Source organism: Ambystoma mexicanum, chromosome 13, assembly GCF_040938575.1.
Source record: "Ambystoma mexicanum isolate Mex_15411 chromosome 13, UKY_AmexF1_1, whole genome shotgun sequence".
NCBI lineage: Eukaryota > Metazoa > Chordata > Amphibia > Caudata > Ambystomatidae > Ambystoma > Ambystoma mexicanum.
This window is the reverse complement of record NC_090938.1, coordinates 802,883,392-802,899,924: the sequence shown is the minus strand read 5'-3', so window position 1 is coordinate 802,899,924 and position 16,533 is coordinate 802,883,392. Positions and strand designations below refer to the sequence as shown.

At 45.8% G+C, this 16,533-nt stretch overlaps 1 protein-coding gene across 1 annotated transcript in view; it reads right to left on the bottom strand.

Moving 5' to 3' along the window:
* Window positions 1-580: 580 nt before the first annotated feature.
* The window catches only part of TAPBP (TAP binding protein), a 167,616-nt gene continuing 151,663 nt past the window's right edge, over window positions 581-16,533 (bottom strand). Inside the window, exon 9 of the mRNA XM_069635221.1 lies at window positions 581-892. The gene's annotated coding sequence lies outside the window, so the exon portion shown is untranslated. The remainder of the gene's footprint in view (window positions 893-16,533) is intronic.

Below are 16,533 nucleotides of genomic sequence, written 5' to 3'. Positions count from 1 at the left end.
AAGGTCAATTAGTATACACCCCTCCATTTGTCGTTGGGTCTGGATGCAATCGGTTGCATTGCTATATACGTGTCCTCGGAGTCACTTATCCATGTTAATTCCTTCACCCAGTCTTTCCCATTGGGAGGGTGCAGGTCTGGACATTTCCACAAAATACAGCGTTTCGCAACCATGCACCCCGAGGATGTATATATTCACTTGTTTTATGGTCATATTATGTGTTATGATGTACTTCAATGGCCTCATGGCCAAAATAAAGTTGTTAATTGATTTCTAACAAAAATACGAGCCAAATTCGTTTTTTATAGCTTATCTTTTCAATGGCTCGCTAAGGCTGCTGGGATGTGTAGTACAGCCCAGCGTTTCAAGGCAGACAAAATACAATTCCCCCAATGTGCGCACACAGAATAAACACATTCAGACAGTTCTAAGAAGCTAACAAAAATCACAGCTCGTTTTAGAGCAAATCTTTTCAATGGCCCGCTAAGGCTGCTGGGATGTGTAGTTCAGCCCAGCGTTTCAAGGCAGACAAAATACATTTCCCCCAATGTGCGCACACAGAATAAACACATTCAGACAGTTCTAAGAAGCTAACAAAAATCACAGCTCGTTTTAGAGCAAATCTTTTCAATGGCCCGCTAAGGCTGCTGGGATGTGTAGTTCAGCCCAGCGTTTCAAGGGAAACAAAATAAGGTTCCCCTAATGCTCATAAACAGAATAAAGACCTTCAGACAGTTCTGTCCAATTAGAAGCCGCCCTGTAAGGGTGGGGGATCAATCGGTAGTGAAAAGTCTTCCAATGCACAGCCCACCAAAACGCCAGATGCAGGAGAGTCAAGAAACCAAGATGGCGGCTTTGACCACAGCCGGATCCTGTGGCCGCCTGCAGGAACCTGTGTGCAAGGGAAAAGACATAGATTATGCAAAGTGTAGGCAAAGTGCACTTCACGAGAAGCGGCAATAGCAAAACAGGCCAACCGCGCCTGGCACAGTGCCACATCGCCCACAAATAAACCAGATACAAAAGCATGGTATCTAGTCAATTCATCTAAACCCATTCCCTCTAATACCATTCCATCGAAATGTTTCCATCTAAAAAAGCTCCATCTAATGCATGTTTTCGGGGGGTAAAGGGTTAATTTTTGTTCAGGTGCATTTTAAAAGGTGAAAAACGGGGGTTTGGGGGTGGACCCCCCCAAAAAAATAAAAAAAAATAATAAATGCATTAGATGGACATTTTTTAGATGGAAACATTTCGATGGAATGGCATTAGATGCAATGGTTTTAGATGAAATGACCATAAACCAAAAGCATTCTCATTCCAACTCTGCTCAGAATCCCAAGTGTGTTTTTTAGTTATTAATTTGGAATCTACGGACCATGTATTCCCTCTTGATCCCTCCCCCCTCCACTGGAAATGTGGCACGCCGTCCCTGGGGAGAGCTATGCTGCCCAGCAATATGCTTGTGGCCTCCGCCGACTGGGCAGGATCATTCCTTGATTACTCAGGGGGGAGCTTCTGCACAATCTCAACTGAACGCAAAATAAATCTCACCAACTTTAGACTTGAATTGTAGTTTAGAACATGTGTAGAGCGAAAGGTTGCAGCAATCAAGCCACATCAAGCAAGCAGAACTCTACATTAAGAATCACGACCACTCTAGTCCTTTCACAGGACCCATTTCCCATCCCACTCCTCCAGGGCACTGGTGAAAGTTAAATGTTTATGTCTTCCAAGATCCCTGACAATGTCATCCTCAAACATCCGCGCCTCTTCCTAAAAGGGGATCTGTTATAGGTGGGGAGGCCAAAATAGTACTGCTGCAGGGGGCTGGGGGGTGAAGGGGTCCGACGCTGGGATTCAGGGGTGCTAGCAGGGTGACCCTAAAACTCTGTGGGTCACTTCCACAGCAGCCCCTCCTGGTAACAAGGGTCCGTCGCTTGTGGCTACCTGGCGGCGTTGCACTAAAGGGTGCAGCAGCGACTAAAACTAAGTATAGAAATGTTGACATCTCTGAAGCCAGGATATCCGTTCACTGGCTCCCGGTCAGAGAAAGATTCAAATTCAAGACTCTCTCCATCACCCACCAATGTTTGTCCAACTACGCACCGACGTACCTCATCCAGAAACTTAAAAGACACGCCTCAGCGAGGTCTCGGGGATCTGCCTACAAACATTGTCTTAATATGCAAAGATGTAACCACAAAGGAGCAGGGGGCTCCAGTTTCCCAGTCTTTGTGGCTGTTCTCTGGAATAACCCGCCCCCCCCCCGCCTCCCTCACTTGCAGGCTGAACCTTCCTTCCCCTTGTTCAGGAAAAAAACCTGCACCTTTTCAACTAACTGACGCACTTATTTCTTGTGCTCCTACCATCTGCTCTATAACTAGTGCCTCGATGCCCACAGGATTTGTGTGCTTGTATAAATGCAAAAAGAAATACAAATCGATAAATAGCCCTGACCATTGGGGCCCTGCGCTTTGTGAGGAACCAGGAATGGGAGGCAGACGCAGAGGATTCATGGTATTGGTTAAAGACGTTTATTAAACAATAAAGGGGTTGGAAAAGGCCTCACTATCCCTGATCTAGGAGGTATTTCCCTACCTCAACCAAAGCTACATGACACTTCACAAGCAATGAATACCACTGTCAGTACTACAATGCACGTCCCATGCATGGAATAAGTGCTACAATGCACTTCCAATACCATGTCATCCAACAGGGGAACTGAAACGATAGCCTTCCCTTCTTAGAGGACTCCCCTCGTTCAAAAAGGAAACCTTCATTTTTCTTTTCTTCCGGTACCAGGTTGCACAGCTTGGAAGCTTTAGATATCATGGAGTGGAACGACCTGATCTTGACCGGTGGAGAGGCATATCAACATCAGGGAGTTCCCCACCTGCCAGAATGTAATCATCGAACTCAACCATGTGTGTACCGGTTGTGACGGTATTCGTGTCAGTGCCCATCTGAGCCACTTCCTCCACCACAGATGGCAACGCCACGGGCAATGGCCGAGGGGTAACAGTGGCCACATGAGGTGGCGGCAGCTGAGTCCGAGAAGGCCTCGGGGGGCTCTTTGCCAGAGCAGGCAGAACAGCGGTGGAAGCAGTAGGCAGTTGCTGCTAGATTTCAGCAACCAGTGTGTGTGTAGGGGGGTCAAGATGCCCATGGACATATCCCTAGGTGCAGGAGCAGGTGCAGGAACTGGACTTGGCGAATAGCTGGGAAGGCTGGCAGGTCGGCAACCCTTGATGAGGCATTGACACCATGGGGTTGGGTTACCCTTGTCCCAGTTCCTAATCACAGTAAAAAACCCCCTAGCAGGTCTTATTCAGAGCTGGTGTAGATTTCTGGATACCTCCTGGGGGATCCCAGTGGTGCCAGAGTGAAGAGTGAAGAGAGGTTCAGCCTTGGTGGGTCTAGGCTGGAGGCATGACCCTCACCTAACGAGAGCCCTTATTGAAATAGGCGACAACTGGAGCCTGCGGAGCAAGATATGGTGCTGTTGTTGACGGGACTGTCGTTGGAAGGTGATGGTCGTTGACGAGCCCTTCCGTGTTGCAGCCATCGAAGAAACAGCATTCTTCGTAGACGGGGTCGCCGACAAGGTACTTGTTGATGGGGTGGTCATTGACAGGGCAACGGTCCTGGTGGATGAAGTCGTCGATGAGGCTTGTGTCAATGACAGAGTCGATGACGATGGAACCGGTGATGGGTCCTTGGACGATTTGCTCTTCGACGAAGGCCTGTGTCTAACTGCTGATGCCAGCAACTTTCTCAAAGAAGGAGGTTGCTCACCTGCCGGTAGGCTAACCGTCGACAGAGCCAGTGATGGCAACTGGCCTCTCTCCGAACTGTGTCCCGCAGACACGGCGACTGTTGACGAGGAAAAAGTTGGGAGCGTGTAACTTCACCTTCTTTCGAATCTTCACCAAGGAAGCATCCTCAAAGGACCTCAAATTCTTGTTTTTTATCTGAGGGAGCACACTCTTTGGACCTACTGGCCCTGGAAGAGGCATGACTATGCCCGTAGGCCGTGTTAAGAGGCCTTATCTTCTTCGATCCATGCCTCCAATCTCCAATGGTGGTCCTTCCGTGTCTTCAAGGAAAAGGATTGGTAAATTGGACACCCATCCGAATCGTGGTCAAAATGTAGGTAGTAAATGCACCTGAGGTGCAGATCCTCTATGACGATATTATTCAGGCCGCAGTTCACACAGGACCTGACAAGGCTTTCCTTTGTGTCGTCCACCATGGTGGCGAAGTGAAGCCTCTTGCCTGTGGCGCCATGAGTTGGAAATCTGACGATGGATTAAGGATCTCCTCAGGCAGCGGGTCCCCACCGCCGGTAGTCACAATCTGAAAGACGAAGAATTCTCAAAAGAAATAGGCAAAAACCAGCAAAATGTTGACGGTTTCCAAGGAGCGAAAGACGAAAGCTCCCAACATGAAAAACGTGCAGTAGAAATCTGAAGATGGCCACCAGGGGTGGAGCTTAGGAGGATGTGTGCACCAAAGTGACACTTGTAGGCTATAGAAAAGATAAACAGTTTTTATCTTAAAGCTAAACTGCTTTAAATTTATAGAGGATTCCCAGCCCGACTACGGGGAATATTCATGAGCATGTGAACCCATGGAAGACCTCATGCTGGAGAATAACACAGCCAATACTACAGTGCACTTCCGTGCATAGAATAACACTGCCAGTGCTACAATGCATTTCCCATTCCTGGAATAACACCACCAGTGCTGCAATGCACTTCCTGCACTTCCAGTAATACTATGCATTTCCGATGCATGGAATAACACAGGCGTAATAAAATGCACTTCCCATGCATGGAATATCATTGCCAGTACTACAGAGCACTTCCCATGCATGGAATAACACTGTCAGTACACCAAGGCACTTCCGGTGAATCTAATAACAGTGGCAGTACTACAATTCACTTCCCATGCATAGAATAACACTGCCAATACTACAAGTCACTTTCCATGCATGGAATAACACTGCCAGTACTACAGTGCAGTTCCCATGAATGGAATAACACTACCAGTGCTATAATGGCCATCCAATGCACAGAATAACACTGCCAGTACTACAAGGTACTTCCCATGCATGGAATAACACTGCCAGTGCTATAATGGCCATCCAATGCACGGAATAACACTGCCAGTACTACAATTCGCTTCCCATGCATGGAATAACACTGAAATTGCTACAGTACACTTCCCATGCATAGAATAACAGTGCCATTATTTGACAAATTGGATTCCATTTTGCAGGAGTACAAGGGTGAGTAGGTGTAAAATGGCCCACTGAGCCCTCACACTTCTACAAACCAAAACATTGCACAATCCTAAAGGTAAAACAGGGACAATCAAGCGATATACCTCATTTGCCTTTTGTGGTAACGCGGGCTGAGGGCAGGCTGTACTCTTAAGAGGGGTGTGAGGGTGAACCAGTAGTGACCCAAAACAACACACTACCAAAGTCCAAAATAAAGGGAATGTCCAATCGAGGGTCTATGAAAATATAGACACTTTAATAAAACACACCATCTGCAAGAGAAGCAAAATGAGATTACTCTACACAAACCCACCCAGAGGAAAGACAGAGAAGATGCGACAGTCTGGGGAAAGTAGCACTCTGAGTGAGTGTACTTCCAGGGGTGGTAGTTAAGGTACTACCATAAAAGGACATCTTTCAGAAAACAGGAGCGATTGTGATCTAACCAGTATGATGAACCCTGTGGAGTCGTCACTGATCCCCAGCCTAAGATCTCCTCCCATGTGGCCAGGGGAAGGCAGCCACTGCCTGATCCTGGCCCCAGGGTGGTAGTATAAGGCAGGATCACATGGAGGAGATGGCTGTCGGGGAGATTTGGTGACCCCATGAAGGAGGGACGCAGTATGCTTCCCTTCCATGCGAGGAAGACCCTATAATTCCTAAATTCCTAATGGCATCCTGTCATTATACAAATCCCTCTAGTTACAAAACTCCAAAACCCTTTCCTAACAAACATCCTAGGCTAAATACCATTCACAACTCATATGCACATAGTACACATCTAACCTCTCCTATCTCTGATGGTTTTGTACTAAATAAAAATCCCAAACATAGTCACCTTGGAAGTCCTATTAATATTATGGACACCAACTCCCAGACCTCCTCAAGTATTGAGACGAGGAAGGGGAAGAAGGAGTCTGTATGGATTGAAAGAAACCCTAAGTTAAACACGCATTTTAGTTGTGGCAAGTCGAAAAACCTAAGGGTTTTTCCCTTCCCACTCCCGGGAATCTTCCAAACAGATGCCACTGGGAGGGCCATTGCTTTTGGATCCCGACCACAGGTGCGGACTGGCGAGGGAGGATAACCTGGGTGGAGGGTCCCTTGGGATTGGGGAGGGATTACCCAAGGGTGAGACATGGTATCCCATTCTTTCAAATAACCCCTTACCCATATCCCCTCAGCCTAATGTCAGCCAGATCTCTGGTTTCTCCAGAACCCTCAATGCTTCTCTCATCTTAATAACATTACGACGGAACACCTTCACTTTTCTCTTTCTATGAATGTCCCTCTAATGAGGACAGGCAAAGTCAGACACTTAGCTACGATCACAACCACCTGAATCCAATTGAGAACCGAACTAAGTATAAAAGGTGGAACCTAAATTCACAAAGAGAGGCACGCTTGAGGAAAGACTAACAGAGTATAAGGAATACAATAACCAGAATGCAACAGTGTCGGCGTGGTCAGGCATGGGAATACATAAAGCTGTGCGGTTTTGAAAGTCTTCGACATAAATCGCATGAGGAAAGCAGGAAGATTGGGGAAGGGAACCAAGTGTATCAAGATGATAAAATATTGTAATGTAAAATACTAAAGAGTTGAAAGTAATGAGTAAAAAGGGTCTAAGTTCTGGTGAGAAAAGCCAGAAAGATCGCTCCACCAACATTGTTAAAGAAGAACTGTGTTATGCTAGAAAGCATTGAATTAAGCGACGGAGGCCTGAGAAAAGAGAACATTGTTAAAGCAGAACTGTGTTATACTAGAAAGCACTGAATCAGGCGATGGAGGCCTAAGAGAAGTACAGGAACTGTGCCAAATAAGAAAACAACTGAACTGCCTTTTTGTGAACTGTTTGGAACAAACTGAACTTTTGGAGATCCCAAGAGACTTAAGCTTGGGGAAGGGGAGTAGAGAAGAAACTCTGTGCCCATCCTGTTATTCTTTTGAAACACTTATTATTGTATCCAATACCCTACACATTGTCAAGTTAGAGGGTGAGGGCAAACATAGGTTTGACAAAGACCGATTCTTTACTTTTGACAGACATACTTGTGGATTATTCTTTTTTCTTTATTTTAATAGTCAAGACTACTCCCATTTAGAAATAGGGCAAGCCTGGCATTCTTCAAACCCCATTTCTATAAATAAAGGTATTCGAAACATGCATCCTTGTGTCTTTGTCTACCTCTGAGCACTGTGCCTTTCTCACAAAAGACAGATCAGCAGTGTGGAACATTTAAAGATGATTTTCACTTTCAAACGAAAAGTGGAGGAAACAGAAGCAGCACGGGCAAAGCGGGAAGCAGAACCGCTGTGGAAGGCAGATGCACAGGAGTGAACCGGGTTCAAGGAGGCAGGTGCTCGCAAGCTGCCACCTGTCAGCCCTTCTTGCCCAACTGGCAGGAGGCCCAGGGGAGTGTGGCAGGCTCCAGGGAAGTGCAGCGAAGGAGCCGGCAGCCACAGAGAGAATGTCAATGAAGTGGTCAAGCCGAAGAGAAGAAACTTTACCGGCAAGTGAACGTGAGGCCAGCAGAAGAGCTGAAAGAGGGGTTGCCAAGCAGGAGACACCATTTCCAAACTAAGACTATGCTGCAGCAACGTTCCCCGGGTCAGAAACGCCATGGGACACCAATGAGTTGGCCCATTGATATTGGGAATCCAGGGGCGTACCAACAGGCAGATGAACAATTAAGTGTATATTTTGATTACCGACCAAGAAGTGTAGAAAGACAGAATTTTCACAATTCCTCATACCTGAGATTTCAATATGGGGAAAGATGGAGCAAATGTTACCATAAGCAGATGAACGTTAATGAAGAAGCTGAAAGACAAAGGGCCTCATTACGAGTCCGGCGGTAACCGCGGTGGTAAAACCGCCTGGTCATCGCCGGACTCGTATTACCATTCCGCCTCCGTGATTCCTGGAATTACCGGGACATTACAACCCTGGTTTTCCGGGAATCACGGAGGCGGAATGGTGTTAATCCCCATTCCCATTGAGTCCTACGGGACTCGATGGAAATGGGGATCATGGAAACACCGGCAGCATCTCGTAATGCTGCCCGTGTTTCCTCATCCGCCTGCAGGTGGGCGCTGTTAAAGCCGCCAGGTCAGACCTGGCGGGAACATCACCTCCCGCCTGCAGGAGTCGGGATCAGGCGGTCCGGAAACAACGGTGGCGGCGGGTTTACGGCCACCGTTATTTCCGGACCGCCAGGGTCGTAATGAGGCCCAAAATGTGCACAAATGTCTATATATGAGAATTCAAATGGGGAATTTGGAGCAAGTATTGCCATCAGCAAAGGAATACTTGTGAAGAAGTTAGAAGACAGAGCTTGAACAAGTCTTGATATGTGGAGATCCATATGGGGGAGTGTGGGACAAGTAGAAGTCCATGAAGTATAGACCGTGCATGAATACAACTGTGCTAAACTGGGAAATAAAGAGAATATTGAAAGAGGTCCTGATAAATAGCATATATCAGGCAGTGAGTCTTCTGGGGGAGAAAGATACCTGGCAGGAGTACACCAAGGGATCGATGGAACACAGAAGTGCTTGTGTTAAGCTCTGCCCTCGCAGAGTTACAGTGATTTTAGATCTAAATTAAAAAATCTAAAGCACTTACCAGCAGACAGGATCCTAACTGCATTCTCCGCTCTCCAGCAATAGTGAAGCAAAAGCCATCCAGCTGTAATAAACAAAAGCTACCAGTAGGTGGCGTTGCTTCACTATTGCTGGAGAGCGGAGAATGCAGTCAGGATCCTGTCTGCTGGTAAGTGCTTTAGATTTTTTAATTTAGATCTAAAATCACAGTAATTATAAATGCTACCTTGTTGTATTCATGATTGCAGTGGCTTTCACTTTGAGTCTTAACATTCTGGGGGATTGGAAAAATGACCCCATGTGTCAATAACTTTATTTAACTTGATTGAAAAACTGAGTTAGATTTCCTATATACTGAATATACACGACTAGCCCTTCTTTCTCCAGGGCTAGATCCTGCTCACTGAGGTCCTTCCGACAGGCACTACTTGAAGATCTTGCCAGTCAACTCTTTGCTTCCATCCATGCATTTCTAAATATATTTCAAGGATATCTTTTATTTAATGTAACCTTGACACTGTTTATCGCACGCTGAAGTTAGATTTGCTGTACGCAGCTGTGACAGAAGGCACAGAAAACCCTCAGGGTCTCAAGGATGGTTCAAGGGTTATCACTTTCTTTGTGCAGCCAATGGCCATCCCTCCTTATGACACACCTTCCTATGAACCTCCTCCCTGACCCAGTCATGCGTAGCCCCTGGTTACTACTACAGATTGTTGACCCCTACTATATATTACCTTCCCTACACTAAAGGTGTTCCCCATGAAAGCAGGCTCACTAACTCCCTCAGGGACTTCCTAACTTTCACTTCTCTCACCACAGGTTAGTGTTCTAATGGGGAAAGGTATGACTTTGTGCCATGCAGCTACTCAGTAAGATTTATCCGTTTCCACTCACGTCCACCTACACCTTTCCCTTCTACTCTACCTGCTCCTCCACGGTCTCCTCCTCACCAATCTTATTGTTTGCTTGTTAAGTGCTTACACAATAAGAAAATACTGTTTCAAAGTGCCCACAGGCAAGGGTGGGAAAATACATTAGAAATGCAATATTTAAGAGCAGAGGGGGGAAAAGGTACCTACTATGCCTTGTGAGTATTCAGAACGTGCAAGTCTTCCTGTCCTACAATGTTTCACTCCTCCTCTCTCCTGTCTCCACCCTTTGAGGTTAACTCCTTCCTCATTCCTCTCACTCTAACACTACTAGTACTCCCACACCAATCGCTCCTCCTCCCACATACTCTTCCTCCGAGACTACTACTCCTCCTCCCACCATACTCCCACACCACTCGCTCCTCTTCTCACATACTCTTCCTCCAAGACTACTACTCCTCCTCCCACCATACTCCCACACCACTCGCTCCTCCTCCCACATACTCTTCCTCCGAGACTACTACTCCTCTTCCCCCCACTACTCCCACACCACTTGCGACTCCTCCCACATATTCTTCCTGCGAGGCTACTACTCCTCCTCCCCCCACTACTCCCACACCACTCGCTTCTCCTCCCACATACTCTTCCTCTGACACTACTCCTCCTTCTCCCACCATACCCCTCCTCCCCACTACTCCTTCTCTTTCTCCCACACCACTACACACCTACCCTCCTTTCACCCTGTATCACCCTACTCATATTCACCCCTTACACTAGCCTTTCTACACACTTGTCTCACACACATGCACATTCAGACTACAGAACCACCCTAAGCCAATGCCTCACCTGCTCCCAACCTCTTCTCCACAATCTGCCAGTCCATCTGTACTCCTGATGCTCTCTTGGTCGCCGTCCACCTCCCCCTGTGAAATCACCCAATACACCCACACTTCCTGTTTCCTGCCCCAGGCTCATATACCCCTACTCTGATGATGGGCAGGTGGGCCCGTTGTTCCTTACCAATGTCCTGGCATCCCACCCTCCCCGGGCGTTTATGTGTAAAAAATGCTTAAAAGCGGATCTTAGCTCCACCTACTATCTCTGTGCAGGCTTGCCACCAGGGTTATCTGGCTGTGAAGGAAAATCAATGGCAAGGTTCATCCCTAGGGCCGCACTGGAGGGGCTCCCTAGGGTAAATTCAACTAATCTTCCCCTAGGCAGTATACGGTGGTCTAGTGTGTGATATCCTGTTGCGTGACGCAGCTGGAGTCAGTGTCTCTTTCTCGGCAACCACTCCACTGCAGTGATCGGGTATCTGTGATGCTGAAGCTATGTTCGGGCAGGCGATTGCTTCTGCCTCTTCCATCTCCTCTCGTCACTTCCCAGGCTCTTCTTTTTCTCACGTGCCAGCATCTGCAATAGTAAAATAACGCTGGCGAGCATAGGTTCTTGGAGGCAAGGCTGGGGACATGGTTCTGCACAGAGGCATGCCAGCATAAGTGGGGGAATCAAGGACTGGGGTTTGGTTTGCTGCCTTTTCGATTAGGGCCAAGGTTGGCTCTGGATTCCACCTTTCTCCTCCCACCTCCCCTGGGTACTTAAACCCTGTAGACAAGGTTAAGAATGTGACCTTGTCACAAAAGTATATACCCGACTAGCTCTTGTTCTCAGGAGCTAGCTCCTGCTCACTGGGCGAGGACTTTACACAGGCGCTACTTGAAGACCCTGCCAAACAAATCTTTACTTCAATCCATGTATTTTTAAATATACATAGGCATATCTTTTTTAAAGGTACCTTGGCATGTTTTTTTTTAAAAAAGGTGTGCTTGTAATTAAATAACCCCCAACTACAAAAGTGTGTGAAAGGGTTCCCCCTACTGTAGCAGAATGGAACATTTCACAGTCTCGCGGTGGGGGAGGGGGTCTGTGATTCTTTCAGAAGAGAACACAGCTTGTCCACATTACAGAACAGCGAAGAAGAAGCAGCATGCAAGCTAACAGCATCCTGCAACACTTTGCAAAGCAGGAAAACAGTAGTGTTTGGAGAAAGGACACCTCAGACCACTCAGCAGAGACTGCATACTGCACAGCCCTCCAGATAAGGTGCGTATCTACCCATTATACGTACTGAACTCTTGTGAATATGACACCTTTCTTTTTTTCCTATTCTTGGCAGCACCGCCATAAATCATGGAGTTCACTGCTGACATCCAGATGGGCTGAGTCATGATCTGTTTATTTAACACTTTCCTGTGTTGGTTATTTCATCTAGCAAATACTTTTAGAGTCTGTAAAGTGTAACACTTAAAAATAAATCAGTGTGTGTGTGTTTCACTTTGTTCAAATTTTTTGATTTTTCTGTGTTACAATGTTATTTAAGAGTTTTGCATCACTAGTGTGCATTGCAAATTGCTTTGACACTTTAGGAAGTCTCATTATAATTGGCATTCTTATGAAGCCTGATTTTGAAGATTGGTGTAGTACAGTGTAAAAGTGTGTTCTAGCAAGGGCTGCTTTTGTTTTTATAGAAGCATAATTCTTTCAGGTTTACTAGTGATTTGCATAGGGATTACACACTATGTTTTCTCTTTACCACACAAGCACATCAATGACATTTAATGGCTTGAGGTGTTTGATGTGCTTTAGTTTTATGAGAGCCTCTCAGCAAGCAGCTGTTTGGCATTTCTCACTACGAAAGGCTTTTGATGTTACATCAGTTGATATGTTTGGTATAGTTTTAAAATATTGCCAGTGTTTGCATTTTTGTGTCTGTGTGTGAGTGCATGCATGAAAGGGCACATTTACTTGTTAGTCACAGCAGAGCGAGCAAGGAATGGCTGGACGCGTGTTCTGGATATTACTTTTACTACCTACCGTCCCCTGCACTGAGCAAGTATATATCCTACAGATGGGGAGGGTGAAAATCTACCAGCATTTCTTTGATGGACTTTTATATAATTTTAATGGGACATTAGCAGTCCCTCCCACATCAGGACTAGCTATTATTTTTTAAATGAGAGCAGGTCAACACTTCCCAATATTGCTGCATATATTTTTAGAAGGGTTGACTGTACTAGTACTTCTCAACAGCTCTGCTATAGATTTATTTAAGCACAGAACCCTAGCTGCTCAGCGGAGCTGCCATATGGGACAATGAACTATTCACAGCCGGGCTAAAGCACATTTAGTGGCACCATAACCTGATTTCTCAGCAGGACTGCTATGTTTTGGAACATTACCTGCATTTTTCAACAGTAGCACTGTAATGACGCAGTACCAACATGTTTGCAGTTTCGGTATGTAGCTAAAGCGCTGACGAGAAACCGGCTCTAAGCTCTCCCCTCCATTCTCCTGAGGTGGTAGCATGCACACTGGTGGACAGTGTGAGAAAACCTGCATTGCTGTGGTAGGCTTCAAGCCATCCTGCTCTCAGTATTGCACTTTTCCTAAATTCTGATTCTCCCATGTCTGACTATCGTGTGACACTGCCAAATCTCTAGTGCCTCCTATAAATCTCCTGCTTCATGTGCAGGATAGGTCATTGAAAGAGGCATGGAGCTTGGGACGGGCCATTTATGCCAGGTAAGCCATGCATGGGACTGCCGATGCCCCAACCCTACAAGCCTTTCAGACAAGTTAGTTTCCTGACTAACCCTGTCCGGAAACATAGTTCAGTGGGATGATAAACTTGCCACACAGTTCAATCTTTCACCTGCGAGTTCCAAACCTGTCAATAGCTCAGTGAGCTCATGCATCTGCATGCAGTGATATGTGTTTAAGAAGGAATATAAGGTTTGAATCGTAGCAGAACCGACTTAGCTTTCCGGAGGGTAAATGTTTGATGGTTCAGAACTCACATCTCATCATTGCTGCCGTACTTGCCGTTCAGTGCAGGTAAAGCATTTACATGGAAACAAGTTCAGCATCAGCTGATAGGCTGGAAACTGCAGATTGAGAATATTCTAACTTCCAAAAGAAAGTTTGCATACATTTAAAAAGGAACCACCGCCTAATTTTCAAATCAAACTATATTTATAGATGGATTATGACTTTTTCAGCTTGTATTGTCAAAAGAGAAATTATATCGTGCCTCCTATTGCAATGAATATATGTATATTGGCCCAAGCCAAGTTGCTTATAAATCGCTTGCGAAGAAATCCTCGTTGCAAGGTCCTGACCTTAAATCAATGTGAGCCGCCATTTTAGGTCAATCCGCCATTTTAGGTTTGCTTTGTAAAGTCACCCTTTGAGTTAAAATGGTGGACGATGTCATTCTGAAATACAACATGGCCGTCTTGACCTCTGCATGTCGCTAATATGTAACTTGCCTGCAGGCCACCTGTTGAGGTCGTGAACTGAGACCTTGTCCTTCGTTGACCTGTGTGTAATGGATTACTCGTGCAATGAAACTAATCCGCGAGCATATGTTAAGGACAATGTATTCAAATACTGAACGTAGAACACTTGTTTAACTACATTGTATTAATGTTTGAGAAGACCTGCATGGAAAATCCCAGAATACACAGTTGCCGTATAGGCTTGTTGATATATGTATTAAAAGAAAACCAGTTGCATGTGGATATGCGAAACTCGGCATGAACCCTAGATCGGTGATGTATTAGCAGAATATTAACCCGAAGTAGGGTTGGACATCGTGCTCACGAAAAGTATAAAAGAGCAATGCATTCTAATGTACAGCGTCTCTCACTGAACACACTGAACCACGCTGGAGTTCGTTGTGTTGCACTGTGGGCCGATAGCTATCTGATTTTGTTCTGTTCTTCGTAACTGAATTCAGTATAAATAAAAGTACTTTGTATGTTCCTTTGTAACCCGTGTCCGGTGTATTTCCTTTTGGTTTTGTTTTCACAGTTGGTGCCCGAATAGGGACCCTCAAGATTGATGCCGGATTATCGAAGGTTGACCCTCGCTATCCGGGATCGGACGGTGTGACAGAAAGGGGCCCCACTGAACGAGACGCGACACCTCAGCAGCACTGCACGACCCGATCCCTGGACGATTAGCTTGTGGTCCGAGAACAGCATCTTGACGAGGGTCCACTTATCGAGGCGGGCAGATTTGCCGAAATCACCACACACGAGGTTAGATTAGTTACGTAAGATTCTTTGAAATCTGATCGGACCTCCTTAGGCTTGATCAGGTGAGTCGTGACCCGATAGTGATCCTGATAATTTGACTTTGGCGTATTGTGTCTGCAGACACAATTATTGACCAGGTAACACCAATAATTTGACATGCCTGGGAAATTGTCTACCTGCTTTAGGGCGTTGTTCCGTAGCGATAGACAGTCTTTGGAATTTAGCCATCCCGCACCACAGGAGGGGTCGCCGGCATGTACTATGTACTGTAAGCATGGCATTGGAAGTATTGTGTTTAATGACATTTGGCATAGACAAACCAGACATGTCTCCGAACTTCAGTGGCCAATCAATGGTAGTTTCGAAATCCCTCGTTTTGAGTATTTAGAGTCAATTCTATTAAAGAAAAAGGCTAGACCTGCAGCATTTGATGTTTTGCAGAATTGGAAAAAAGAAGCGTTACAGCAACTTAAAAGTAGAGAGAAAGATGCGCGCCGTCATAAAACGAACACCGAAAAAGCATTATTGTATGACCAAGATAAACATTCTGAATCGACTAGGAATATAGATAGGGCTTTCACACTTGAAATTCAGAAAATCTATCCTTCTAAAGACTTTCGTGTTTCCGACGAATTTATAGACAAATTGTTAAACGAACGAAGGCCTGGCGCCTCTGCACCACCTCCGTATGTTCCTCTTCCTGCTACTTTGCCTCTTCCTCCTGCTATTCCTGCTCTACCTGCTGTTGTTCCCGTTGTTCCTGCTCCTCCTAATGTTCCTCTTCCTCCAGCTCCTCCACCTCTTCTTATCGCACCAGTGACAGTACCTCCATTGAATCGGCCTGCTCCCTCTCTTCCAAGTGGTCCTGAGCCACTTATAGTTGATCGAGGTGCAGGGTCGAGGGTTGTCACTCGCAATACTGTACCACCAGAGAAGAAACATGAGTTGATTGCATCGGCTAAGCATTGTATGGAAAGGGATGATCGAGCTAATGTTTTTGCCCCACTCTATAATATGGATAATTTTCCTGAGAAAAATGTTTTTATTGAAGGTTTAGGGATTCATTTATGTGTAATGTGGGGAAAATTAAATAATACAGATCTCTGCAAGGGTTAAGGGATCTAAATACTTTAGCGTTTTCTAGAGACACTGCGGAGAAAGTAAATGAGCATGTTGAGAGGTTATTTGGGTATAGAAAGGAGTTGGAAAGGTTACAGAATGGGGATGACGAAGGGGAAAGTATGTATGCACAGAAACGGTTCCTTCCTTGTCGTAAATCGATATTTGTGGAAGCACGAATTTGTACGAAGGACGCGCTTAGATGGATTTCAGATATGTCGATAACTCCAGTTGAAGTATATGACACGTATAGTCAGTATACGCCAGAAATGCAGAGGAAAGTGATACCGGTAATGATAGAGTACTTACAGGATGATTGTGTAAAGAGAAAGATTAGTAGTCCCACAGAGTTATTGGGTATTTATTAGAGGGCTTTTTCACTTGACACTCCTTCGACTGCTTTAGCGCTCGACTTAGCTCTGTTGCTTAGTAAGCATTCGGAGTCACCTACTTCTCAGTTGCCTATGAGAGAGGTTCCTCCGACGTTTGTCCCGATGGTTTCGATTGCGGCTGATCATGCAGCAAATATAGTCGCTGTGAATATTCCTGC